This window comes from Bufo gargarizans, chromosome 4 (assembly GCF_014858855.1).
Source record: "Bufo gargarizans isolate SCDJY-AF-19 chromosome 4, ASM1485885v1, whole genome shotgun sequence".
NCBI classification, from domain to species: Eukaryota; Metazoa; Chordata; class Amphibia; order Anura; family Bufonidae; genus Bufo; species Bufo gargarizans.
The window spans coordinates 371,179,533-371,205,674 of NC_058083.1; positions in this window are offsets into that span (position 1 = coordinate 371,179,533).

Sequence of the window (26,142 nt, forward strand, 5' to 3'; positions counted from 1 at the left end):
GCCCACATCCGAAAATCGCAGAAGATGCTTCAGGAATTCCACGACCAATACGGAGAGGACCTGAAGGAACTCACGGGCTTGCAGGAACAACTGCAAAACTTGCCTTAAACTTATTTTATTTATTTTTTTATTAAAAAAAGTTTTCTTCAGTTATATTGATTCCATACTTATTTTTCTATAAGGTTATGTTTTTGTCTAATTTTAACTGCAAACTTATCAGTAAAGGAGCCTTTAGTCCACGTTCAAAGTCAGCAGGGTTCGGACAGACAACAGCAGTAGGTACATCTTAACAGTGTAGTATAAGGCCTACACATATATATGTTTTTTCATGACAGCAGCAGCAGGTAGTGTTATATTATGAGGCATATACATAACAAATCAACTTGATCAAGACAGCAGCAGCAGGTAGAGCTATAGTATTCTGAGGGCTACAAGTCACCTTTAATTGTACAGCAGCAGGAGCAGCAGGTATTTATAGTGTTTTATTATGAGGTATATACATAACAAATCAACTTGATCAGGACAGCAGCAGCAGTTAGAGCTAACGTTATATTCTGAGGCATACAAGTCAGCTTCATCTGGACAGCAGCAGTTGGTAAAGTTAACATTGTAGGTTGATTAGTAAATTGAAAAATCAACTTTATCAGGACAGCTGACGGTGTTGTATAAGGACTTCACATAGCTACAAAGGACAAACAACTAGCTTGACATAACTCTGTATGATCATGACAGACAGCATCTGCAGCTGGTAGATATTAACGGTCGAGTATAATCTCATCCTAACTCAGCAGGACAGGCAGCAGCGGGTAATATGTATTCTCAAAAGGCTAAATGCTAACTTGCCATGATCAGAACAGACAGCAGCAGAATCCGCAGTAGCTAGATATTAACAGTGGATTATACGGCCTACACATAACTCTCAATGATCAGGACAATAGAAGCAGTCATTGCTAACGGTGGAGTATAATAACTATACAGAATTCTGAAGTATCAGGCCAATATCAGCATGCAGTAGGTAAGTTAAAGTAGTATTCTACTACGTCACGCTCTCCGCCTCCCCCGTGGCTCAGCTGTCCTGCTGCTGCTCTGAGCTTCCGGCGTCGCATGGATCTCTCGGCGTCTCTGTGACGCTCCCCGGCCGTGTTTCCTCTATGTTGCCGCTCCGACGATTTCTCCGTCTGCTCTACCTGTGAGGAGTTCATCTCAGCTTATACTTCCCCGGTCCTCGTCGATCCTCTCCCCTCCTCTCCATCCCGCTGTGGAAACTTGGAGTCGGTACCGCCTGGATTTGCCTGGATCGCTGGATCGCTGGATCGCTGAACGGGTCTGGATCCTCACTCCTGTTGCCTGCATCACTGTATGTATCGGTCCTCAGACCTGCTGATTTCTGCTGATCCCCCGTCCCTCTCCCTGTGCCGTTCTGATTAAATTATGCTGTGTCGTTTTTGGCTGAAAAGAATCAGCCCGGGCTGTTGAAATATCTATGGGACTCTCTCTTACCTGACCGTCCGACTTACAGCCGACTTCTCCCCTCATTTGTTCTCACTGATTTGCTTCCCTGTCACTGCCGTGACTAACCTCCCTGTGACTGTGTCTTTGTAATACTGGGATCAACCCTATAAAACTTTATTTTTGATAGGCTGCTGGATATTCGGCTTCTCCGTTTTGGCTGCTGGTGTCTCTTAGGAGTCTCTGATCCTGGGGAAGGTTGAAACCCGGTGAGATTGTTCCTTTCTTTTGTTACCCCCCTTCCTTTTGTCTCCTATACGTCCTCTCCTGCGGATGATATTTACTAACTAAAATCTACTTCACCATCCTAAAAACACACTTGGTGCCTACAAATACTAAAAGTAGTAAACCATACAGTATCAGGTGGAAAGTGGAAGTGGAAGAGTGGAAAAAGTATAAAAAGAGTATAAAAAGAAAAAAAAAAAAAAAAAAAAAAAGGGTTAAAAAAAAAAGGGTTAAAAAAAAAAAAAAAAAGGAGAAGGGGGCGAAAGAGGGAGAAGGAGCAAAGAAAGAGAGAAGAAGAGATACAAATATAAAAGGAGAGTAAGAAAAACAAAAAAGCTAAAAAAAAAAAAGAAAAAATACACAGGGAAAGGGGGAGGAAAAGAAAAGGAGGAGAAGAAAAAGAGAGTAAAGAGAAGGAGGAGAAGAAAAAGAGAATAAAGAAAAGGAGGGGAGACGGGAAGGGAGAAGGAGGAAAAGGGGAGAAAAAAAAAAAAAAAAAAAAAAAAAAATACCAAGGAACCGACCATGGCTCCAAAAGCTCCCAGGCGATCGGCTGACCACTCAAGTCAGAAATCGGGGTCTAAAACTTATGAAACAACTAAAATAGACCAGTTCCTGAGATCTCCGAGGATTAATACGAGGGGCGGACAAAAGGAACTTGCCACAAAAAAAAATGATGATGATTCTGAGGTGATTGTAACAGAATTACAAAAAGCTTCTAGATACCCCGAAGAGGAAGACGGCATAATGGGGGAAGTCATTCCTAATGATAACTCCTCCCCGCTAGAAGAAATACTGCTAGCGGTAAAACAGAATGGGGATCTAATACAAGCTGTTACAACCCAACTTGGGTTTATTCAAGTCGACGTCGGATTAATAAAAGATGATGTGTCCAAAATGCGAGATAGAGTTAAACTCCTTGAGAGTTCCGTCACCCTTATACAGAAGGAATCCAAAAAAACAAATATGGAACTATCTACATTTAAATCAGAATATAATCTCTTGAAGAAAAAGCTAGTGGACCTTGAGGATAGGTCACGAAGATATAATGTGAGAATAATTGGGATTCCAGAGGGTGTGGAGGAGAGAAACCCAACCCAATTTATACAGAAGTTAATCCTTGAGAATTTTGGGAAGGAGTCATTTTCTTCCTTTTTTATGATTGAACGAGCCCATCGGGTCCCAGGGGGAAAACCAATTCCAGGGAGACAACCTCGGACATTCCTCGCCAAGCTACTGACTTCAGGGGACAGAGATATCCTCCTGAGAAGGGCAAGGGAATCCCCACCGGTTATATATAACGGGATTAGACTGGCTTTTTTTCCCGACTTCTCGAAAGATGTACAAGAAAAGAGACGCACATTTATGATCGTTAAAAAGAGGCTAAGAGAAAGGGATATTAAATATTCTCTCATATTCCCAGCCAAATTGCGGATTGTTTTTAATGATAAAACCTTTTTTTTTTGACACCCCAGAAGAAGCTGCGGACTGGCTTGATCGAAATAATTGATAATTCAATTGGGTTATGTTTTGGTGGGAATAATTAGTACTACAAGGGGCTTATACCCCCAAAATGTATTTTTCCTTTGCTTCTTAATGAGGATGGCTGAGTGGGGGGGAAGGTGGGAGGGATGGTCATAGGAAAGAAATCTACTACAAATGTGGTGGATTGCTTGTAGGCGGGGGGTGGGGGGAGGGGGAGGTGGGGTTGGGCTGTGGTGTGTCAAAGTAGGTGTGGTTTCCCTTTTTTTCGTTTTTGGTTCTTTCTTCTTCTTTCTTCTATTTCTCCATTTTGACCTTTCCTGATGACGCTGATTAGAATTTTTGCGTGGAATATACGTGGCTTGGGGGATAGAGGCAAGAGACAAGCGATTTTTGACTTGACACAGGCCCACTTACCAGCAATAGTATGCCTGCTAGAGACCCACCTTACTGAGGAGACCACTAGAGTGCTCGACAGGGGATGGGCTGCGCACACGTTCCATTCTACCCTCTCCAACTATTCGAGAGGTGTCACGGTGTTGATACACAGACTTATTGATTTCGTCTGTGAGGCATCCTCTGTCGACCAACAGGGGAGATTTATTTTCTTATACTGTAAGATAGGAGGGAAGATATGTATTTTGGCCTTTGTCTACATTCCACCGCCATTTTCTTTCTCGGTTCTTAATTCTCTTTTATTATTTATGGATAAATGGCCAGAATGTCCAACATTGATTATTGGCGACTTTAACTGTGTTATCGACCCTCTTCGCGATAGGATTTCTACGAGTGCTAGGAGTGACAGTCCGGTCCAGGGGTCCCCCCTGGCACGGTTCTGCCTGGAGGCTGGATTTGAGGACGCTTGGGAACATCTGGGACAGGGGAAAAGGGCTTTCTCATGCTTTAGTAAAGCAGGTAAATCGTTCTCCAGAATAGATCTTGTATTGATAAATAGTAAATATGTGAATCAGATAAAGCGAATGAAATACGAAACAAGGTCAGTATCTGATCACTCTCCGATACTACTTGAATTATGTTTATCTCAGGAAAGATATATACCAAAATCTCCTTTTAGATTAAATCCCTATTGGTTATCAGTTATAAAGACACATGAAACAATTCAAAACGAAATAGGTCGATTCTGGGAAATTAACTACGGTTCAGCAAAAACTCAAGTAGTATGGGATACTTTCAAGGCGTATACGAGGGGATTGATGGTTAGTAACATTGCGAACCTTAGACAGGAATATGGAAAGAAACAGAAAAATCTAAAAGAACACGCAGTGTTAGCAACAGAATCCTTCTATAGGAACAAGACCGAGAGGAATAGGCAAAATATGCAAAGAGCCACACAAATATATGCTAATTTTTTATTGGATAAGGCCCAACAGAACCTTTTTTTTAAAGGGCAAAAATACTTTACAGAATCAGGCCGACCTGGTAAACTCCTTTCCAGGGTAATCTCCAATCAACAACCCAAAAAACATATAGATAAACTTCGTTTGAGTGATGGTAGGATAGTCACTACACAGGGCCCGGTGGAGAAGGCCTTTCTTGATTATTTTACTGATTTGTATAAAGCTGATTTTAACATCACAGATGACAAGATAGATCTCTACTTAGATAGGATCAAGTTTCCAATTATTACTGAGTCGGAAAAGAAAGCACTAGAAATGGAGGTCTCAATGCAGGAACTTGAGGGAGCTACTAAACTATGCTCGGCTAACTCCACCCCTGGTTCAGATGGGCTTCCATATGAATTTTATAGCAAATATGGGGACTGCATTCTTCCCAGACTGTTGGAGGTCTTTGCTGAATCAGTGGAGGATGGGATGCTGCCAGATTCAATGATGGAGGCCATAATAATACTAATACCGAAAAAAAACAAGGACCCCTTAGAATTAGAATCATACAGACCAATTTCACTGCTCAATGCAGATGTAAAGCTCCTTGCGAGGGTCCTGGCAACAAGGCTTTCCAGGGTCATCTCCTCCATTGTCCATTCGGATCAGTGCGGCTTTATCCAAAATAAGGGTACACATCATAATTTACACCGGCTCTTCTCCAATATTCAGGCCCCGGGGGGGACTGCCCGCTCCATCCTGTCATTGGACGCCTCTAAGGCCTTTGACAGGGTGGAGTGGCGTTTCCTCTGGAAGGTTCTTGCAAGGATGGGCTTTGGAGAAAGATTTATACGCACTCTTAAGCTACTGTATAGATCTCCAAGGGCAAAACTGAGTCTTAATGGAATCCTGAGTGGCAGTATTGATTTAAAGAGAGGCACCCGCCAGGGCTGTCCACTATCTCCCCTGTTATTCGATATTTATATCGAACCCCTTGCGATGGCCATCAGGCAAGATGATCAGGTTAAAGGATTCGGTACGTTAGGAACACAAGACCGCATCTCATTATATGCAGATGATGTTCTGTTTTTTATAGATCATACGGAAACTACTCTTCCTAGGATCATTCATATGGTTAAATTATTTGGTGAGGTGTCTGGTCTTTGTATAAATTGGGCCAAGACCAGTCTGCTCCCAATAGACCCTCTGCCACAGAAGGAGGTTCCTGTTATACAGTTGGATATTGTTGATACTTTCCAATATTTGGGTCTGACTATATCGCCTCGGGTTGAAAATTTTCTACAACTTAATTTGATTCCCATAATAGTAAAGACCAGAGCTAAAATAGGAATCTGGCTGAAACTTCCCCTATCCAGAGCTGATCGAATCTCACTAGTTAAAATGGTGATACTACCACAATTTCTCTATGTGCTCAGGAATACACCTATTTGGATACATGACAAACACTTTAAACTTATTGAAAGAATAATTAATGATTTAATATGGGGAAGAAAGCGAGTTCGAATTAAGTTGGAATATTTGTATAAATCCGTGGAGTCTGGGGGTTTAAATCTCCCCTACTTTAAAGGGTACTTTATTGCAGCTCAGCTATTGTGGTGTTATGAATCAGAGAACAGCGCACTCTTGAGGAAGCTGGTAACTAGCCATGCTCATAATAATATTTTTACTTTGTTGGAATCCGGTTTATTGAAGAGTTATGAGCACGGCTACAGAGAAACTATTAATCTACTTCTGAAAATGTGGAATACAACTAGGACATGGTTGAAGGTTAAGGGTTCATTCACATTTACGCCTCTTTGGCATAATTTCTATTTACAAAGCTTAGATGATATTGCAGCTGACATATTTTGGCAGAAGAATAAAATCTTATATATTTCACAGGTAGTTAAAGATAGAGAAATTAAATCCTTTATAGAAATGACACATAATATAAGAAATCTTTCATGGTTTAGGTACCTTCAACTTCGATCTGTATTATCCAGTTTGGATGATAAGCGATTGTTGGATATAGATAATTTATCTTTTTTGAATGAGTGGGTAGGGGGTGCACTTGTTAAAATAAAGATTTCAAATATATATAAGTTATTACTTAAGGCACGGTTTAGTGATACACATTCACCAGGACAAAAAGCGTGGGAGGCGGATTGTCCGAATTTACAAGTAGAAGGTTGGGAGAATATTTTTGGGAATTTGGTTTCAGTATCCCAGAACTTCAACCATGTTTTAATACAATTCTATATTTGTCATAGATTATATATTACTCCCTTATGGATGAATAAATGTGGGTTAAGAGATATGTCCAATTGCCCCAAATGTGACATTGTAGGAGCGGACTTCCTCCATATGATATGGACTTGTCCAGAACTCACAAACTACTGGAATAACATCAATAACTGTATTATCTACAAATTAAAAATTCGAATTCCTTTTGAACCACAAGTATTCGTGCTTAATGATCTTTCCAAATTAAAAAATCATAAGTATCAAAAGATCTTCCTGAGTAGAATATTGATGCTGGCTAGAGTACTGATCAGCCGGACCTGGTTTGCCCGTTCCACTCCAGACATCAACACATGGATAAACCTAACCGATAAGGTTAAAAACTACGAGAAAATTTTATATAAACGGAGGGAGGTTGAGGAACAGTGGAACAAGATATGGGATGTCTGGAAGATTGATTGATTAGTCGAGGTCAAGTTGGTTTATTTACGGGGGGCCTGCTTTGACGCACCACAGATTAGGGATTAGGGATTAGGGGGGAGGGAGGGGAGGGTTTTTCTAAATGAAAGAAAAGATGAATTGAATATATTATAATTATATATAATTAGTTGGGACACTAAGAATTGAGAGATTGTAAAAATGTCTGTAAAAAATGTTTTGTAGTGGTTTTCCAATAAATTTTTGTTGAAAAAAAAAAAAAAGTAGTATTCTAATTAATACACAAAGTTTGGAATAACTAAGCAGTAATAAAGAGTGCCAAGTTATTATATTGCAGCAGACAAAATTTATTAACAGATGGGGATGTAGAAGACCGATTATAAAAGTATTAAAAAAAAGATTGAACCCCCAACTACAGCATGTGTATTCATCGCTTACATATACAATGTTGTCCTAATAAAATAAACTATTGTTTAACGCACATTAATTAACCTTTGTGTGAACACACTATTACCTTTCAAATGTATTATTGAACAAAGCTTTAGATTACAAAATACAAATCTACATTCAAAATGTATAATAAATATATATAGAGTATCAACCAAATTTTAACAAAAAATAAATTGATACTTTAAAAAAAGTATCCCTTATATTAAAAAAGTATCAAACTATCCATACTGTGATCCAAATTTCAACCTCAATAAGACAATATTGCATAGTAAAATTGTGTTAAGTTATATTAGTTCTATTATTTTAAAAAAATTGAAACATCAAATGTGTCTGAAAAAAAAAAAGGAAACAATTGATGAGTCAGCAAAGAAATAACTAGCATGATTCTGATATATTGTCCGTTTGTTAAACTGGACATGTCGGAGCATAGCTTCCTCAATAAAGACATCAACATGTGATGCAATGAGTCGAATCACTCACAAAATGGTGACATGGCTTCAAGATTATTATTCTGTCAGCAGTTAATTTTAAAAGATTAAAGTATAATAATATATTACACTAGCATGTGAAAATAATCATTATATAATTGTCAAGAAGTAAGATTACATATAAATGTATACTGGTCCTTCTAAAAAAATTAGCATATTGTGATAAAGTTCATTATTTTCTGTAATGTACTGATAAACATTAGACTTTCATATATTTTAGATTCATTACACACCAACTGAAGTAGTTCAAGCCTTTTATTGTTTTAATATTGATGATTTTGGCATACAGCTCATGAAAACCCAAATTTCCTATCTAAAAAAATTAGCATATTTCATCCGACCAATAAAAGAAAAGTGTTTTTAATACCAAAAAAGTCAACCTTCAAATAATTATGTTCAGTTATGCACTCAATACTTGGTCGGGAATCCTTTTGCAGAAATGATTGCTTCAATACGGCGTGGCATGGAGGCAATCAGCCTGTGGCACTGCTGAGGTGTTATGGAGGCCCAGGATGCTTCGATAGCGGCCTTAAGCTCATCCAGAGTGTTGGGTCTTGCGTCTCTCAACTTTCTCTTCCCAATATCCCACAGATTCTCTATGGGGTTCAGGTCAGGAGAGTTGGCAGGCCAATTGAGCACAGTAATACCATGGTCAGTAAACCATCTACCAGTGGTTTTGGCACTGTGAGCAGGTGCCAGGTCGTGCTGAAAAATGAAATCTTCATCTCCATAAAGCTTTTCAGCAGATGGAAGCATGAAGTGCTCCAAAATCTCCTGATAGCTTGATAAAACACAGTGGACCAACACCAGCAGCTGACATGGCACCCCAGACCATCACTGACTGTGGGTACTTGACACTGGACTTCAGGCATTTTGGCATTTCCCTCTCCCCAGTCTTCCTCCAGACTCTGGCACCTTGATTTCCGAATGACATGCAACAGTCCAGTGCTGCTTCTCTGTAGCCCAGGTCAGGCACTTCTGCCGCTGTTTCTGGTTCAAAAGTGGCTTGACCTGGGGAATGCGGCACCTGTGGCCCATTTCCTGCACACGCCTGTACACGGTGGCTCTGGATGTTTCTACTCCAGACTCAGTCCACTGCTTCCGCAGGTCCCCCAAGGTTTGGAATCGGTCCTTCTCCACAATCTTCCTCAGGGTCCGGTCACCTCTTCTCGTTGTGCAGCGTTTTCTGCCACACTTTTTCCTTCCCACAGACTTCCCACTGAGGTGCCTTGATATAGCACTCTGGGAACAGCCTATTCGTTCAGAAATTTCTTTCTGTGTCTTACCTTCTTGCTTGAGGGTGTCAATGATGGCCTTCTGGACAGCAGTCAGGTCGGCAGTCTTACCCATGATTGCGGTTTTGAGTAATGAACCAGGCTGGGAGTTTTTAAAAGCCTCAGGAATCTTTTGCAGGTGTTTAGAGTTAATTAGTTGATTCAGATGATTAGGTTAATAGCTCATTTAGAGAACCTTTTCATGATATGCTAATTTTTTTAGATAGGAATTTTGGGTTTTCATGAGCTGCATGCCAAAATCATCAATATTAAAACAATAAAAGGCTTGAACTACTTCAGTTGGTGTGTAATGAATCTAAAATATATGAAAGTCTAATGTTTATCAGTACATTACAGAAAATAATGAACTTTATCACAATATGCTAATTTTTTTAGAAGGACCTGTACATGTGGCAATAACGCTCCATTACCAAAACCGGATTACCACACGGATGAGTATAACGCCAGTAACACCCAACCATGTAGAGAGGTCAACACGGAAGCCAGGCATCCTTTCCAGGACAACCAACAACACCATGTTAGAACCTAAGTCCGTATTAAAATAATAAATAAAACAAAAAACTTTTATTAGGTTTATCAATCAGTCTTGTACAATGTTAAGTGCACAAAACCTTTTGAAAATGGAATCCCACATGCGGTCCCCACCTTGCTAAAGTAAGAACCACAACATGGACGCCAACAACCCAATTAAAGCAAAATATTATTTTTTAAAACAAAATAAATTATTTTGGTGAATGAAGCGTAAAACTGCATGAATGTATTAAACGAAAACGTTTTTATTCTATCTATATTCCAATCAAATTCTTGACAATATACGATGAATAGTGCACATTCGCAAATATTAAACATGAACACCATTTTATGAAAATAATAATACTCAATACTTGTCATATTACAAGGGCTAATAAGTTGTCCATGCTGGTTCTTCTTTGCATGATCTTGAAAAAAAAAATTCCACAGTTAGATTTTAATAATTTACTATATTTCAGACACATTACTTGGCAGCATTAGGCCAGACAGTAGCAGTAAAATAGTAACGCAACAGTAGAAGGCATACAAATCAAAGGGCCAAACAATTAAGGATAACTACTGAAACTACCATTAAAATAGAAAAAATCTGTTGTCTAAAGGCCACACATAGCTAAACTAAACTCTGCAGGAACAGGGCAGACAAAAGCAGGTAAATGTAAACACCATAGTAAAAGGTCTACACCAAGTTCGACTAACCCTGCAGGATAGGCAGCATCATAATTTAATGTTAAAATTGGAGAATAAAGAGTAATTAGAACTACATGTTCAGGACAGAACTACATGTCAGGACAGCATCAACTAGATGGAAGTTTGAAATGGTTGAGCATAAGGTCTACACATAACTTGGCACAACTCAGTAGGAAATCCATAATCAACATTTAAATATAATGATGTAGTATAAGGACTAAACAAAAATCAGCCTGATCAGCAAATTCAATAGCAGCATCAACAGGATGGAAGATGGAAAATGTCTAGTAAAAGGCCTAAACATAGCTCTGACTAACTTATCAGGACAGGCAGCATCACGTTCAAAGTTGGCAGCAGCAATGTGTACTGCTGAATGGGAAACCAACAGGCCATGGTAAGCCCATAAATGAAATATGACATTTTAGACAGCATCACGTTCAAAGTTGGCAGCAGCAATGTGTACTGCTGAATGGGAAACCAACAGGCCATGGTAAGCCCATAAATGAAATATGACATTTTAGACAGCATCACGTTCAAAGTTGGCAGCAGCAATATGTACTGCTGAATGGGAAACCAACAGGCCATGGTAAGCCAATAACTTTTAAAAAATGCAACTCTGACAGCAGCAGGTATTCAGTGTGCTGAGGAAATGTGATGACATGCATAATAATAAAAAAATTTGGCATTCTAGAATGATTATTTTGATTATATTAAGATTTTGCTTCCACACAATAAAGTATTGATACATTAAGTAGACACACCGCATGCATCGGTAGTCAACAATGCGCTTTGAATGCGCTTTGAACCCAAACACCTGTGACACCCACAGCAGCCAGGGGAACGCAGCTGAGTCTTCGATGATGAGAAGGTGAACTAATCCAGGCGCATGAGCAGGGGACACTTCAAGTCCCTGGCCCAGGAGAGCTGCCTCATCAGTGCCTTCTGTGCTCATACAGGCACAGGATGGATAGGTCCAGTCGTGGGCCTAGAGCACAGCGTGTGTGCGCTGAAGATCATGTATGGGTGTGGAGAGCGGCCGTACCCATTACTCCTCACAGACAAATGTAGGACGAGATAGCCGCTGATAAACACCACCACTACTAGTGCCCTCTGGCGTGTAGGAATCATCACACGGTCAGTGTACATTCACACGACCGTTTGTAATCCGTTCCGTTGTCCGCATGTCCGCAAAAAACGGAAGAGTGGCTTCCGTATGTCATCCACAAAAAACGGTCCATAAAAAACGGATGAGTTTAAAAAAAGGAGGAGAGAATAAAATATTATAATATATTCATAGTTGTCTAGGAAACTAGAAAAGTCACATGCTCAGAAATTCAGCCCTAGAGATTGCAATCAGGGATGCTACAGGACTTGATTTTATACACAGAATGATATTACATGAATATATTAAAATGTACACTTACTAATTCCAGAACGCTTATCGGATCTGCATCTGGCCCAATCTTCAGGCCTCAGCTCCTGCGCCACCTCTTCCCATGCCCGGTCCTTTCGTACCTGATCATGGTACAGATCCTTTCTGGAATCCCAGATTTCTGGCCTTTCTTGTATTAACACAATAATTTTGGAGACATCTACCCTAGGCATCTTGATTTTAGGGGGCTCCCAAATCGTTATGGCTAGGTAGATATAAATTTTTAAGCCACAACCCCAGAGGGCAGAGCCTACAATAAATTATGTTAATAAAAAAACGGAAACGGATCCGCGAAAATCGGAACGCATACGGAAATGTTTCCGTTTGTCCTCCGATTTTTGCGGATCCATTGACTTGAATGGGGAATCGGACCGAGATCTGCGGTCAATAGTAGGACAAGCTTCATATTTTGACGGAACATAAAAACGGTAGAACGGAATCGGAAAACATACTGAACGTTGTCCGTACATAATTTTAGACCATTGAAATGAATAGATCCGCATGTATACCGCTAAAATCGGAAACGGATGCGGATCGGAAACGGAAAAAAAAAACGGTCGTGTGAATGTACACTCAGGCTGTCTGTGTAGCCGCAGTGTTCTGATACTGACTCAATATGCTTTAAAGAATAAATTGTTGACTACCGATGCATGCGGCGTGTCTACTTAATTTATCTTTACTTTTTGGATTGGTAACAATCAATTTAAGTCAAATTACATTAAGTAAATAAATTAATCTAATAATATATCAAATCATTAAAATAAATAATATTAAATAAAAGCTATAATTAAAAAGTAATATATACATCAATAAGATTTAATAATTCATCAATAATTTAATAATTCATACACAACAATAAATACAAATTAGACAAATTTCATAATAAAAAAATTATAATATATAAATAAGTAAATATATAAATAAATATTTTTAAAAAAATTAAAAAACAACGTAGTTTAGGAGGGAGAGACAAGGAGAGGGATGGACAAGGGACCCTTCAACGGCCTGAACCGACAGCGGGGGCCAAGAAGTCACTGCCGATTCAGGACTCGTTCATTTTAATGAATGTAAGTCTGTCCACTGAGTCTGTGGACAGACAGGTCCGCTTGTCGGTGACCACCCCACCTGCCGCGCTAAATGTCCGCTCAGACAGTACGCTGGAGGGGGGACAAGATAGTAACTCCAGCGCATACTGAGCGAGCTCACGGCAGGTGTCCAGCCTGGCAACCCAGTACTCCATGGGGTCGTCGGTGCTCATGCTGTCGGAAGCACCAACGGACCCCATGTAGTCTGCCACCATGCGGGCCAGCCGCTGGTGGTGACTGCTGCTGCTGCTGCTGCTGCTACTGGGTCGCGCAGACTGGTAGAACGACCACATCTCACCCATAAGGTCACCTGCTCGGCTGGTGCTGCTGGGGCCAGCCACCTGCTGGGTGAGATGGGCGGGGAGAACTGGAGAGTGAGGCCGAGGGTTGGCCTGCTCCAGCCGCTTGATCAGACAGGCCCGCAGTTGATCCATCCGGGCCTGTCTACGGCTGGCTGGGATGAACTGCTCCAGTTTCCCCTTGCAGCGAGGGTCTAAAAGGGTGGCCAACCAATAATCTTCCCTCTCCTTGACTCTCTTGATCCAGGGGTCTCTCCGGAGGCATCACAGCATGTGGGCAGCCATAGGGAAGAGGACAGCCCGCTGTGACTGTTCATGGCTGCCCAGGACTGTGACTTCTTGGTCCTCCTGCTGCTGTTGCTGCTGCTCCCGGTCGGAGCTGCCCCACCCCCGGACTAACGGTGCCCCCAACACCGTCTCTCCCTCCTGATCAGGCCCAGACTGCTGGACGTCTACAAATTCTTCCTCCTCCTCCTCCTCCTCGTCTTGGGCCTGCTCTTGTTGGAGCATGGCTGCCTCCTCTTGCTCCAACAAGGCACTCTCCCCAGCCTCGAGCAGGCGATCTAGTGTCCTGTCCAGCAGGAACACTACGGGAAGCACGTCATTGAGGCCAACATGCTCCCCGCTAACCATCTTGGTCGCCTGCTCAAATGGGGCCAACACGTGGCAGACCTGCTGTATCTGCCCCCACTCCGCATTAGTGATGTATGGGAGTGGTTGTGCTGGCCCTGGAGTGCCTTGGTCCAGCAGGTATTCCCTCACCGCCCTTCGCTGCTCCCACAACCTCTCCAGCATGTGGAGGGTGAAGTTCCACCGTGTCACACTGTCCACAATCAGCCTGTGAGGTGGCAGGCTGTTGTCGTGCTGTAGTTTGGACAGGGACACGGCAGCAGTTGGGGAGCGTCTAAAGTGGCTGGCAATCCTCCGTACCCTTGGCACAATGTCACTCAACCCTTCGTATGTTCGGAGGAATTTCTGCACAACTAGGTTGAGGACATGTGCCATGCAGGGCACGTGTGTCAGACTGCCAGCATGGAGGGCGGCGAGAAGGTTGCTGCCGTTGTCACAGACAACCATACCTGCCTGGAGCCTTCGGGGTGTCAGCCACTTCTGGACCTGATCCTGTAGTGCGGCCAGAACATCAGGTCCAGTGTGTCTCCATTCCCCTAAGCTCACAAGCTGGAGCATGGCCTGGCAGAGGACGTGCACCACACTCGCGTAGCTACGGGGGTGCTTGCTGGGGGGCTCAGCAGCGGTGGAGACAGTGGCTTGTGGGGGGAGAGCAGCAGTTCTCCCCTGGATACCCCAGGGCGGCACCACAAACTCAGATGCCGCCGTTCCCTCCCCGACGCCTCGGAGGGAAACCCAATGGGCAGTAAAACTGATATAGCGTCCCTGCCCATGCCTGCTGGTCCAAGCATCCATTGTCAGATGCACCCTGTCACTGACAGCATGATCCAGCGACAGGGATACCTTCTGAACAATGTGCTAGTGTAGGGCAGGGACGCCAGTCCTGGCAAAGAAATGGCGGCTGGGGACACGCCATCTGGGTTGTGCCTGCTCCAACATGTGCCGGAATGGATTGCTGTCCACAAGATTGAAGGGCAGCAGATGTTGGACGATAACCCTTGCCAGGAGCCCATTGAGTGAACGAACGTGTCGGTCCCCGGGGGCATAGGGCGCGGTGCATTCAAAAAGGTCAGCAACCGTGGGCTGGCGCCTGACGGCAGTGGAGGACTTAGAGGAGGGTGCGGTGGAGGCAGAGGTCTGGCTGCCGGTACCAGTACCTCTAGGAGAGGGAGCGGGGGAGTGAGAACGCCTTGTTGGAAGTGGTTGGGGTGGCTGCAGAACAGTGGCAGGAGCTGCTGTCCCCTGCGCACTGCTGGTGGCACCACTGCTATGACCACCCCGCATCTGTTCCCACTCCCGCCAGTGGTTGACTCGTAAGTGCTGGGTGAGGGCAGTGGAACCCAGCCGAGCCACAGACCTCCCTCTCCTCACCCTGGCATGGCACAGATTACAAATGCCAATTGTGGCATCATCTACTGCCAGGGTGAAGTAAGCCCAAACAGGCGACTTACGTACCACCCTCCTGTCAGATGGGGCGGTGCTGACTTGCGCCTGCTCGGGCTCGATGCGGACAGGTGGATCTGGCTGCTGCTGCCTCCTCCTACTGCCATTACCAGTGGAGCCCCTGATGCTGGGCTCACTGGCAACCTGTCGCACCATTGGCCTCTGGTGCCTACCTTCCTCCTCATCAGTGCTGCTGATGCCTGACAAGGGAGGTGGCACCCATTCTCTGTCACCCTCCTCTTCGTCCCCCGATATGTCAGACACAGGGCCAACCAGTGGTGGAATGAGGGGAACAGCAGAAGTGGGGCCCCTGACCTGGCTCCTCTGTCCTCTCGCTGACGCCTGGGTCTGACTAGGTGTGGGGTTTTGCTGGCTGGAAGGGATGTCCCTGGGGTACATACAGGTGGTACCCCCTCCATCTTCTCCTCCTTCCCTTCCATAAGGTCCTGACTGAAGTACAAATCAGCCTCCTGCATTACCTCCCCCAAGGTGTCCCTCTCACTGTCGCTGTCAAACAGGAGCAGGGACGATTCTTGGGGGCTGGGGGTTGGTCCTACAGGAGACGAACTGCAGCTGCTGCTCGGACCTGGGGCAGAGGACTCTGTGGCACTGGCTTGTGCCACAAGAGACACAACTTCCTCGGCATCCTGTGAGGTAATTCTCCTGCTGCCAGTGCCAAAAAAATCGCGAATAAGGCGGACGCCCCTGACACCTGTGTCCGCACCTCGGTGGGTAGAGGAGCGGCCCCATGCTGGCAGCTGTCCAGCACTGGGACCAACTACTCTCCTACCCCTGCTGCTTGATTGTGAAGACCTCATTTATTTTATTTTTATTTATACAAAAATTAAATTATATAATGTGATTTAGGGAAAAAGTTTATTGGGATGGGGACTGTCGTACAATAAAGAAAACCAAATGTATATATAAAAAATCAACGAAAATATTTTTTTGGTCTTTTTTTTAAACTAACAAAGGACGTAGACACTGACACAAACTAAACAGTAATAAATGAAAACTAAAACTTTTTTTGTCTTTTTTTTTTAACTAACAAAGGACGTAGACACTGACACGACACAAACTAAACAGTAATAAACGAAAACTAAAACTTTTTTTGTCTTTTTTTTTTTTTAACTAACAAAGGACGTGGACACTGACACAACACAAACTAAACAGTAAAACTAATAAACTTTTTTTGTCTTTTTTTTTAACTAACAAAGGACGTAGACACTGACACGACACAAACTAAACAGTAATAAACAACACTAAACTAAACTAGAAAACTAAAAAAAACAACTAAAGCCTACACTATAACTAACCTACACCCTTCACTAGAAACTATCAGCTAACTAATCTATTCACTAACCTAAATAAACTATTATATTTCTCCTAACTATGCCCTACACTGCACCCTGCACTAGAAACTATCAGCTAATCTATTCACTAACCTAAATAAATGAATATTTTTCTCCTAACTCTGTACCTATCAGCTACACTATTACCTAACCTAAATAAATGATTATTTTTCTCCTAACTAGGCCCTACACTGCACCCTGAACTAGAAACTATCAGCTAACTAATCTATTCACTAACCTAATGATTATTTTTCTCCTAACTCTGTACCCTAATCTTTAACCTATCAGCTACACTAGCCTACCCTATCTAAAACTATCAGATTCAACAATTAATTTGATTTAGAATTTTCTTTTAAAAAAGCAAAGCACTGCACAGTTCCAAGCTCCTCTCTCAATCACCACCACATGAAACTGCACAAAATGGCTGCCGTGACAAAATCTTATATAGTAATGGGGTGGGCAACTTTCTGATTGGTTGCTAAGGATGTTGCTAACCTGTTGGACTCCATCTCATTGGTCCACAATCTAAAATGAGGGAGGGATTAGTGTCGTCACGAAGATCCGATATTCGCATGTGCGCTAATAAAATCGCATTATGAAAATTTGCGCCTCAATCACTTTCTAGGCAATGTGAGTAAGATCTGAGCTTTTGGACTTTTGGGAATCAATCGAGATACAGTGGGGGGTGATGACTGTAGTTGACAGAGTACAGATCAATGTAATCTGTACGGTGGAAACTAAAATAAAAAATACGAATATTCGTAAATCGAATTTTTTGAAGTTCTAAATATTCGCGAATATGGTGCTATATTATATGAATGCACAGGCCTTTGCCTCTCTGTTCTGGGGACAAGTGCAGATATTCGCCTGTGCGCTAATATAATCGCCTTACGAAGATTTGTAACTCAATTCACTAATGTATGAATGCAAAGCCCTTTGCCTCTGTTCTGGTACAAGTGCCGATATTCACCTGTGTGCTAATATAATCGCATTACGAAGATTCGCACCTCAATCACTTTCTCGGCAATGTGAGTAAGATCTGAGCTTTTGGACCTTTGGGAAACAATCAATTATATGTGTACTGTAATTTTGTGGGGAAAAAAAACAAAAAAAAAAAACGAATATTCGTTTTTACGAATATATAGCACTATATTCGAAATATTGCGATATTTGCGAAAAAAATTTGCTTTTCGAATATTCGCGCTCAACACTAGAGAATAATAGCCATAAAATAGTGAGCACTCACTTCGCTGGGGGTAGTCACCAGGATAAACTCCTGAAACCTGTGACCTGGCCAGGATCGCATGCAGAGTTGATAGAGATTGATGGCAGCATAGACAGGCAAGCTTCTGATAAATCACTTTATTCCATAGTTAACAAGGATCAACGCGTTTTGGGTAACAATCCTCCCCTTCTTCAGGAGCAGGTGCTAAAAAACATGTATACATACAGAAGTATATAGAGAAATCTTGGTTGTATAATCTTTCAAAACCCGAAAGAAAGGCTATGCGAGAGCAGATCACCGAGAGCTTGGCAAAGGGACATATCAGACCATCCAAATCCCCAGTGGCTGCTGGGTTTTTCTTAACATTTTTCAGTTTGTACTGAAATAGGCCACAAAACGCTTTCAACACATCTAACCACCGCCGACGTGAACTGAGAATGTATATTTCTGTTTGTACTGAAATAGGCCTCTAAACGGTTTCAACACTTATAACCGCAGCTGACGTGAACTGAGAATGCATTTTTCTGTTTGTACTGAAATAGGCCACTAAACGCTTTAAACACATATAAACGCTGCCGACCTGAACTGAGAATGTATTTTTCTTTTTGTACTGAAATACAAAATAACATATAGAACCGCTTCACAGACTGACTGTTACCACTGCTACTTCCATGAACCCCTGCACAACTACTTCCCGGGCAGGTAGGCTGCTGCGAAGCAGGTGCTGTACCCCTGGCACGTTTGGCTTCCGACCTCCCATTGCTGCCACCCTGCTGACTCCCAGCCATGCTTTCAACACATATAACCGCTGACATGAACTGAGAATATATTTTTCTTTTTGTACTGAAATAGGCCACTGAACGCTTTTGCCACAAATAAGTGCACCAGTGAAAAGTGTATTTTTTTTATTTTTTTTACTGTAATACACCCCTATACACTTTCAACAGAAATAACTGCAGAAGTGAACTGAGCATATATTTTTCTTGTTGGACTAAAATAAGCCACTATACGCTTTCACCAGAATTAACTGCAGAAATGCACTGAGAATATATTTTTCTTATTTTACTGAAATACGTCCCTGTACGCTTTTACCAGAGATAACGGTAAAACAGATAACAGTGCAGTGCGTATATATTTGTCTTATTTTACTGAAATTCGCCCCTATACGTTTTCACCAGAATTAACTACAGAAATGCACTGATAATATATATATTTCATTTTTTTACTGTAATACGCCCATATACACTTTCTCCTAAGAAATAACTGCAACAGTGCAGTGTGCATATATTTTTCTTATTTTACTGAAATACGCCCCTATATGCTTTCACCAGAAATAACTGCAACTCTGCAGTGCGTATATATTTCTTTTTTTACTGAAATACGCCCCTATATGCTTTCACCAGAAATAACTGCAACAGTGCAGTGCGTATATATTTTTATTTTTTAAATGAAATACGCCCCTGTATGCTTTCACCAGAAATAACTGCAACAGTGCAGCACGTATAAATATTTCTTGTTGTACTGAAATACACCCCCTATACACTTTCACCAGAAACAACTGCAACAGTGCAGTGCATGTATATTTTTCTTTGTTACTGAAATAAGCCCCTATACGCTTTCAACAGAAATAACTGCAGAAGTGAAATGTGTATATATTTTTCTTGTAGTACTGAATAAGATACTAAGACATAAGCCTCTAAAGGCTATTCAACATAAAACTTGCAGCTCAATAACAAAAAGCTTGAATGACAGAGCTGACTAATGACTATTTGGATCCCCGAATAATCGTTCCCTGCACTTGTAAATCACTTTCCTGTTAATGTCCCTAATGCCTTCTGACGTCTCTTCCTGCACTAAGATGCTGTGAAATGATTCTTCCCTATTCTTTTCCTGCACTTATAAATGTTTTTTTTTCTGTTGTTTTTTTTCCACAATTGTTTTTCCAATAGCTGTCCCTAGCGCCTTTACACGTCTGCCCCTGCACTCTGAACTCTGGAAAATGGCAGAATCTAAAATGGCTTCCGTATTTATAGGGCTGTGACATCACAGGGCTGGCTGCTGATTGGCTGCATGCAGGCATGTCAATCAGGGTGATCCCATCTTCCCAGTGTTCCTCAGTCCTCACACATGTAGCTGCCATTTTAGGAAAAATGCGATTCGTTACCACAAAGCTTAAAGAAAATTTGCATTTGTTGCAAATTGAATTTTTCCTGAAATTCTAAACGAATTCCACTTCATCAGCTTCGCTCATCTCTAATTGCTATGCTTGCATCTCAACTTAATGTTTCTCTAGAAAAGACACATACAAGCTAGCTGATATCTAGAGCTGAGTAATGAAAGCTTGCTTGGCTGTCTGAGAGGCCTTGGTTGGTGTACTAATTCTCCTTACAGAGGGTGGCGAGGATGCATGAATAGTATTTTGAAATTCGTTCACGTTTTGTTTACTGATATAAGCTGAATTGCGTTATGGATTTCATTACCACGGAAAAATAACGCAATTCTATGATGGAATGCAATATGTAATGCGTTTAGAGACATTCCGTTATTCATTCAGTCATAATAGAAGTCTATGGGCTCCAAAACACATCTGTCCCATTTCCGTTATGCAGGAGAGGACTCCCCTGCATAACGGAAACGGGACGGATCCGTTTTGCTGCCCATAGACTTCTATTATGACGGAATAAAATATGGAATGCCTCTAAAGGCATTCCGTTATGCATTCCATCATAGAATTGTGCTATGGTCCGTGGTAATGGAATCCATAACGCAATTCAGCTGAAATCAGCTCATCTCTAATGAATAGTATTGTCGTAAGCCAGTCAATGCTCCTCTGGGTTTCTGGGAAAAATTTATGAAAATAAGTACATCTTATGGCATTAAATAGGCATAAGAAAGCTAATTTGAATATGTTCCCCAGAAACCTGGAGGGGCATTGTCTGTCCTACAGTACTCCACACAATCAGTATGCATACTGCTCTCCGTAATGAGAAAGTTTACCTACTAGACAACACAAACATATTGCTGAGAAACTCAGAATAGCATACTAATCTCTCTCTCCCCAAATGAATTTTAGGTCATCTCTGGAAGTAAGTAATTAATTAATTGTACTTGTAATATTCTGGATGTTCTTACTTTATTGTCTACAGGATTATGTGATGTTTAACTACAGTTAATTTGTAAAACAAATGTTAAGGGAGTTTTTGTTTCCCAGTAGAATAAAAAAAAAAAAAAAAATCACATAACATTGTTAAAACTACCAAATAAAAGAATAAGGAAAGATTAAATGTCAATGTATTTTGCTACAAAATGTACTTTTAAGATGTAAAACCAACCACTTTCAGAGTGTGAAAATGCATGTGTGTCATGAATTACATTGTAAATTAAACATGTTCTTTTTCTAGCACAGAACAATTAATGTGCTATTGAAAAATAAATGCAAATTCATAAGGGAGAAAGGGAACTGATGTTGCTGTAGTGACTTTTGTGAAAAGCTATTCAGTGTTATTTTTGATAATGAATGTGTTCATCTTTAAACCATGTTTTTTATAGGAAGGTCTTAGCAGGGTGTTTTCTTCCAAACTGCTATAGTACTTAAAATGTATATTTTTCTTTGTTTTCATTTTCAAGTTGCAAAAAGAGAAAAAATACAACAGTACAGTAGGCAATGTATTTATATAAGCATATCTATTAACCCCTCAAGGACTTCAGGACACAACATATTTTTTCATTTTTCCTGACCACTAGAGTTGAGCACATTTTTCAAAAATCTGATTCGGCGGTTCGCCGAATTTTTGGGGAAAAATTTGGTTCGATCCAAATTTATTTTCAGCGAATTACATTAAAAACAGCTATTTCCTGGCTGCAGAGAACCTTTATAGTGGTGAAGAACACTGTGCCTTGCAGTAACACACAAAGGGAGTCTGCTTTGGTAGTTAAATAATACTGTGAGTCCGTATGACATGCAGCTGACAGGCGTCTTAGAATCACTGCATCACTTATTTGGGCAGTCATGGGGCCAAAACTGACCAAATAACTAAAGTGTGAACTCAGCCTTACAGGTCAATGTTAGCGCCAAGAAGCAGCGCACTCCTTTTACACCATCGGCAGCTGTCTACACATAGATGTCTACAGAACCTGTTCTATTAAATACTTATACAAGTAGAGCCCTCAACAGAGTGGAGAGGGTGTCAGCAGGAAATTTGTGTTGACGTCACTGATTATTTTGCCCTACCTCTGATCTGTCAGAACAATAACCCCCAAAAACAGATCCTGTCTGTGGAGCAAACAAGGTGCTGTACAGAGTGACACTGCCAAGCCCCTCACATGTGGTATGCTAGAGGGGCACTGTGAATTGTCCCTGCAGTGGAGGCTGAGGACACGGTGGGACAATTCATTATTATTAAAATAATGTTCTTGGCGATACTTTTGATTGCTAGGGTTTGGTTTTCTCGAAATACTCCAAGTATTACTTCATGGGTTAACCTGGTTAATAAGATTAAGAGATATGAAAAAAATTCTACATAAGCAGAGAAATACTGAGGTAAAATGGACAAAATTTTTGGGGAAATGAAAGTTTTAAGGTTTTCCTGCCTACACTCCCTCATTACCCCCCTTTTTTTCTTATTGATAGGGGGTAGGAGAAGCATCACAAGGGAGAGGGTTGGTTGGGTATGAAACGGGGGATAAGGGTTCCCAGTAGAGATGGCCATGTGGTTCGCCTGGCGGTCATTTCGAGGCAAACTTTGCTCGTTCACGATTCACCGAACAGACGAACATATGGTGATGTTCGCTGGTGCCATATTCTTTTACATTGTGCAGAACTTTGACCCATGACACATCCTTCAGGTGGGACAGGACAGCCAATTGAGACATGGACACACCTCCTACCCTATAAATAAACCCGATCTGGCCGCCATTTTACATTGAGTATTTTGCCAGTGTAGGGAGAGGTTGCTGTGTGGAGCAGAGACAAACTGTTAGGGACACCAAACGCTAGCTAATAGGGCCACAAAAGTCCTTTTAAGGAATGGTATAGGTGTGCTATCAATAGGTGTGACATACAGAGGGGTGTGGTATACTCATAATATACTTTCTAACATAGAAAGTACAGTCGTGGCCAAAAGTTTTGAGAATGACACAAATATTAGTTTTCACAAAGTTTGCTGCTAAACTACTTTTAGATCTTTGTTTCAGTTGTTTCTGTGATGTAGTGAAATATAATTGCATGCACTTAATACGTTTCAAAGGCTTTTATTGACAATTACATGACATTTATGCAAAGAGTCAGTATTTGCAGTGTTGGCCCTTCTTTTTCAGGACCTCTGCAATTCGACTGGGCATGCTCTCAATCAACTTCTGGGCCAATTCCTGACTGATAGCAACCCATTCTTTCATAATTACTTCTTGGAGTTTGTCAGAATTAGTGGTTTTTGTATTGACCACAAGTTCTCAATGGGATTAAGATCTGGGGAGTTTCCAGGCCATGGACCCAAAATGTCAACGTTTTGGTCCCCGAGCCACTTAGTTATCACTTTTGCCTTATGGCATGGTCCTCCATCATGCTGGAAAATGCATTGTTCTTCACCAAACTGTTGTTGGATTGTTGGAAGAAGTTGCTGTCGGAGGGTGTTTTGGTACCATTCTTTATTCCTGGCTGTGTTTTGGGGCAAAATTGTGAGTGAGCCCACTCCCTTGGATGAGAAGCAACCCCACACATGAATGGTCTCAGGATGCTTTACTGTTGGCATGACACAGGACTGATGGTAGTGCTCACCTTTTCTTCTCCGGACAAGCCTTTTTCCTGATGGCCCAAACAATCGGAAAGAGGCTTCATCGGAGAATATGACTTTGCACCTGTCCTCAGCAGTCCATTCACCATATTTTCTGCAGAAGATCAATCTGTCCCTGATGTTTTTTTTGGAGAGAAGTGGCTTCTTTGCTGCCCTTCTTGACACCAGGCCATCTTCCAAAAGTCTTCGCCTCACTGTGCGTGCAGATGCGCTCACACCTGCCTGCTGCCATTCCTGAGCAAGCTCTGCACTGGTGGCACTCCGATCCAGCAGCTGAATCTTCTTAAGGAGACAATCCTGGTGCTTGCTGGACTTTCTTGGACGCCTTGAAGCCTTCTTAACAAGAATTGAACCTCTTTTCTTGAAGTTCTTGATGATCCTTTAAATTGTTGATTGAGGTGCAATCTTAGTAGCCACAATATCCTTGCCTGTGATGCCATTTTTATGCAACGCAATGATGGCTGCACGTGTTTCTTTGCAGGTCACCAGGGTTAACAATGGAAGAACAATGATTTCAAGCATCACCCTCCTTTTAACAGGTCAAGTCTGCCATTTTAACCCAATCAGCCTGACATAATGATCTCCAGCCTTGTGCTCGTCAACATTCTCACCTGAGTTAACAAGACGATAGCTGAAATGGGATCAACTAATTGCAACTGGTGTGATATACCAGTTGCTTTCCTCAAAAAAATGATTGAAGCAGGGGTGTAATATACCTATAATATATTTTCTATATAGTGCATTTGTATTGTGTAGCAATTGTGTGCGGTTCTGCTGAGATACCGCAGCTATACAGAGGGACAAACGCTATTGGAACTCATTGTAACTGGTATGATATACTAGTTGCCCCCCCCCCCCAAAAAAAAAATGATTGAGACAGGGGTGCAATATACCTAAAATGTACTTTCCATATAGTGCATTTATATTGTGCAGCAGTTGTGTGCGGTTTTGCAGCTATACAGAGAGATAAACACTATTGGAACAAATAATTGCAACTGGTGTGATATATCAGTTGCCCCCCAAAAAACGGATTGAGGCAATGTGTGATATACCTATAGTATACTTTCTATATAGTGCATTTGTATTGTGGAGCAGTTTTGAGCGGTTCTGCTAAAATACTGCAGCTATACAGAGGGACAAATGCTATTGGAACAACTAATTGCAACGTGTGTGATATACCAGTTGCCCCCCCCCCCCCCAAAAAAAAAAAAAAACAGATTGAGGAAGGTTTGTGATATACCTCTAATATACTTTCTATACAGTGCATTTGTATTGTGCAGCAGTTTTGTGCGGTTCTGCTGCGATACCGCAGCTATACAGAGGGACAAACGCTATTGGAACAACTAATTGCAACTGGTGTGATATACCTGTTGCCCCCCAAAAAACTGATTAAGGGGTTTGATATACCTACTTCCAGCAAATACTCATTAAGGGGTTCTATATATCTGCTTCCTCAAAGGGTCATTTTGAAAATGACAGGCAGAGGAAGAGGCATGCCATTCCTCAGGGGTGGTAGGGGTTGGGCAGTGGAAAGTTGCAGAAGGTGCGTGCGATTACGTCAAAGGATGCACCATAGTTGGTTGAGTGGCTCACTCAGTCTTCAGCTTCTGCATCCTCCTCATCCTCTGTATCTGCACTCTCCTCACTCTCTGCTGTGTGCACCCCAAAGACACCACCACCATAGCCCCTCCACTCGAATCAGATGAATTATTTTCCCATCCATTCCGAGACCTTACCAATGCGCAGCCATTCTTGGCATCGGATGAGGAAGAGGAGGTAGCAACGGCCGCCACCCAGCGATCTGACGACAGTATCCAGATCAGCCCAAGGACAGAGCTCCCTGCTGTTTGCTGCCTACTCCAAGATCTCAAATATCAGTGGTGGTGAAGCAGATGATGATGACATGTCGATGGATGTCACATGGGTGCCCACAATAGAGGAAGAGGAGGGGAGTTCTGAGGGAGAGACAAAGCAGCAGATAGGGTTAGAAGTAGGAGAAGCAGGCAGAACTCGCAGTGCACAGGAGGCAAAAAGCAGACTGAAAATGTATCTGTAGCGAGCCATCCACTGACACATCTGGCGCTCCCAGGACGCCGGCACATGGCTCAGCAGTGTGGGCTTTATTCAATGTGTCCGCTGCTGACAATGTTGCCATCTGCAGCCTGTGCTGTCAATGCATAAGTCGCGGTAAGCCCTGC